This window comes from Coenobita brevimanus, chromosome 35, assembly GCF_032717465.1.
Source record: "Coenobita brevimanus isolate Jiangsu-jjx chromosome 35, ASM3271746v2, whole genome shotgun sequence".
NCBI classification, from domain to species: Eukaryota; Metazoa; Arthropoda; class Malacostraca; order Decapoda; family Coenobitidae; genus Coenobita; species Coenobita brevimanus.
In genome coordinates this window covers 9,149,227-9,153,592 of record NC_136988.1, presented here as the reverse complement: position 1 = coordinate 9,153,592, position 4,366 = coordinate 9,149,227, and positions in this window count along the sequence as shown.

The window sequence follows — 4,366 nt, the reverse complement described above, 5'->3', positions numbered from 1 at the left end:
AATTTCACCAACATTTACAAGTATTACAGTATAAAATTGAACTGAGTAATTAGTATGGGTTATACTTTTTAATGTAATATACTAAATTACTAATAGCTGTTTCTGAAATAAATTGCAATGGTTGAATGGTATAAATATAGTAATTATTAAAAATTTCAGTAAATTATAGTTTACCTTCATACTAAATTAAAACATGATTCGAAAAATAAAGTGCTTCTTTTCCTATCCATAATAAAGTTATGACTTACAGAAAAAATCAAGTTAGAAAAAATGTTTTTCACGTCCCTTTCTTTTTCCAAAAACTTCTATAATTTTGTCCATATCTTCTTCAATCACTCTAGTAGCATATTCTCTTTCTATGTTGATAAGTGCTAGGCAGCTAACTCTTGCTTGACCCATGGTGCTGCGAAGGTAGGATTTCAGCTTACGAAGTCCACTGAAAGACCTCTCTGCTGAACATGAAGTAGCAGGGATGACAGCCAAAAGAGATACAACTTTCATGAACTCGGGTACCATTTCTGACAGTTCATTTTCGTGTAGAAACTGGACAACATCTGATGCTGTCTTGAGGAAGACTCCTTGTCACCTTTGCTTAAACGTATAGAAAAGTCTCTGTTCTGCTTCCATCAGATCCTTGTCCAGGCCATAAAAGTTTGCAACTAGTTCATAGTCACTTTGTGATGGTGAATCACTTATTGCAATGACACCAAGACCACACAGAACATCTTGATCATTACCCTTGTAACGAACTTCCAGTTCTGACAGGACCTTGTCAATTGAATTGTAATAAGTGTTGACACGATGATGCTGTACTGGTGTCAGTGGTTGGGCATCCATCCCTGTCAATTCTCCTACAAGGGCTTGCAATCGACGAGATGGGTTTTTTTTCGAGGTATCCGTGCATCACAGAAGTTGAATCTTGTGTTTTCAATCCAAGATTTTATGTTTTGGCTGATTTGGTCAGCCCTTTGCCAGATCTTGTCAAAGCTATCATCATTACGACATTCTCCCAATGTCCTGATGGTAAGATCTGCATTTCGGCGAGCAGTGATTACATCCATATTTTTGGACTGTAAGTATCTGCTCAGACTGTTGGTGTTTGAAAGAATGACTTTGAGGATACAGAGTCCAAGAATGAACTCAAAGTCACAGATTGCAGAAAGAAGTGCACGACTATCAGAGTATGTCTTGGGATCTTTATCATCTGCTAGCTGAATGAGAGCTTTAACAATTCTCTCCATTTGCTCGTGAACACTTTTCACGGCTTCCCACCTGCATGACCATCGTGTGATACTTAAGGATTTTAAAGTGAGTGGTAAATGTTCATGTTCAACTTTGATGTCTCCAAAGAAAGCATGTCGTTTTGGGCTAGCTTCAAGAAAATTATATAAACTCTGAATTGTGCCAAGCGCATTGCGTAGTGGGACCACTTCTTTCATTGTGTCTTGCAGTGCCAGATTTAACAAGTGTCCATAACAGTGGACGTAGATTGCCATTGGTGCACATTCTTTCATTCTGGCTGCTAATCCTTTTTCTTTACCACTCATGTTTGAGGCTCCATCAAAACATTCACCAACAATATTTCGAAGATCTAAATTAAGATCACCGATTGCCTTTGTGACAAGAGCAAACAAAGCTTCACCGTCAGTAGTCTTTGTCTCATAAAACCCTACAAATGCCTCTCTTCTTCCCTTTGTCAAGAAAACTGAGACAAATGGAAACCTGCTCAGTACGACTTACGTCAGAGGTTTCATCTACTATTATCCCATAATGTTCACTGGCAATGACATCTTTCTTAATGCGATCAAGAATGAGGTCTGCAGAGATCTGGAGTAATTCATTCTGAATACTAGGAGAAGTCCACTGAGCATGTTTTTCTAGATTACTCTTCAACCTGTCTTCGAGCCATGAGATGTCTTTGCTACGTAAATGAAGCAGTTCTAAAAAATTTCCCCGATTTGTACCTGAAGCACTTCCAATATCATCCCGTTTTTCTTCATGCCCACGTTGTGCAATATTTTGTTGTGCAGTGTAAAGCAAACATTCAATAATTGTTTTCAAATACTGCCGATTCCTGTGAACATAGTTCTTGTGTTCAGAATCTAACTGTTGGAGAACTGATGTTTTTGTCATCATGTTCTCTCTGTAATCTATCCACTTAGTCATAGCTAACCTGTGTGCTTCGCTAGAATGGTGTTTCTTCAGACGGTCACTTTTTTTCCAGTTGAAGAATTTGAAGGAAGCATCATTCAAGAAGTGAGCACATGCATAACATGTTGCTTCATGCTTCTCTATTGAATAACTTAACCAAGGGTATTTTTTGAACCATTCTGGTTGAAAGTCTCTTTGAAACGCTTCTGAGCCGAATTTGTGAGGGTTGTATTTTTTGAGAATTGGTTGCTTAGGCCCCTCATGAAGATCATGACAGGGAAGTTGTTCTTGTTCACTAGTGCGGACAGCCAGCGGAACTGTGATCTCTGGACTGGGAGCTGAAGATACGCGTGTAGAAATTTGAGAATTATCTCCATCACTGACAACCAAATTTACTTCAGATGAAGCTGATGGTTCTTCTTTCATTTGCTGATCAGCAGCAGTTGAGCTGGCGTCCAGAGTTAGACTTGAATCAACTGAATGGCTACATTGAGGGTCTGGAACTTCTGGTCCATGTCTTGAATCATCAGTGCTCTCTGAAGTGATACTGATACCAAAGTAGCTGAGTTTTAGCTGACTCTCATCAAATTTTTCTGTAAACTTCACAATTTTCCCTTTGTGTTGACTTTTTGCATGACGATCCTTGTAATCAGATTCTACAGTTTTGTTGCATTCAGAACAAGTGACACGTCGGCGATAAGGTCGCTTTCTGTCTCTATGGCTGTCAGCCATAATGCAGAACTATACGTAATCTTCACTAAGCACTGTTTATAACTGTGATGTAGGTGTCTGTGTCTGAACTCTGCCTCTGCTGACTCAGGACGTGCTGACTCAGGACGTGAAAACATGTGCACTGTTTTCTAACATCCCACTCCTCACCGTCTAACGCATCATCTGAAGTGTAAACCACGAAATACCGTAATCAATGTATGAACAGCAGAATACTTTATAGAGGGTTCCCTCTGCCTCCGGAAAACTGAAAAAAAAAAAAATCCAGTCAGGGAAAAGTCAGGGAATTTTGTAATTTTTAAAAATATCATGAAAAAGTCAGGGAAATTTTTGCTGACCAGAGAGTGGGAACCCTGTGTATAGCATTATCAGTCACACTGTCCACACATTACATAAAATGTTAAACAGAAAAAAATCGTCCATAGCTATATAAATAGCAGATTACAGCGAGGACTCTACAAGAGTTTGATGCAAGTGAAAAGCCAAATTGGTCAGATCCAGCTTGATGAGATAAAATAAATAAATAAATAAATAAATAAAGTAGACGTGCTGGGGAGCACATCAACTTCACCTCCGTGCATGCACCCCACCATAAGATTATGCTGATCGAGTGTGTGTCTTATGTCCCTCAGTATACATGACACAGACAGACAGACAGACAGACTGTCAGACACAGAGACAGACAGACAGACAAACAGACAGACACCACGGAAATTCCATACTATTATGCTTCGCTAACGCTCAGCATAAAAAAAAAAAAAATAGACTTTGGTCACATTGGGTAACGGTTTTCTACAAAATATTTTACATAGGTTCATGATTAGAAAGAGGAATAATAGTAATAATCCCAGTATCACAGGCTTTAAGAAGAACAAAGGCAGATGAATCGCTCTCAATATGAATGAGAAGTGAAATTTGAGAGCACCATCGATTCCTCCTCCCAGTACTTACCAAAAACTGCTCAATGTCAAAAAAGAATAAGTCCGGATATGTGTCACTGTGCAGCTTCCACTCAAGCCCTGAGCAAACTGGCGGGCGGGACTTGGGGACTCTGCCGATGCATAGTGTGTACTTGTTCTCCCGTCCTAGACACGTCCAGTTTATGACTTATGAGCCTGTCCACTATTACGTAATTTACGAACGGACGGTACGGACACGAGCATCCAGCCCAGCCTGTCAACACTGGCTGATAGTTTATTTATAAACAGTAAGAACTAAGAAATATTTTTAAAAAGTACAGAAAAGGACCGTTATGGCATTTCGTTTTTTAAGGGAAAAGTAAAATTTCATATATGAAAAGAAAAAAACACTCAAGGACAGGATTTAGCTCACGATCCGCCAGTTGAATAGCCCTGCTACATTGGCTACTCTGCCCGCAAAATTTGTGTCTACCCAAATCTTGGGGGGGGGGGGGGCTGCAGCCCCACCAGCCCCCCTGGCTCGTACGGCTATGCCCACTGCTATAACTGCCTTTTCGTTTCGACAT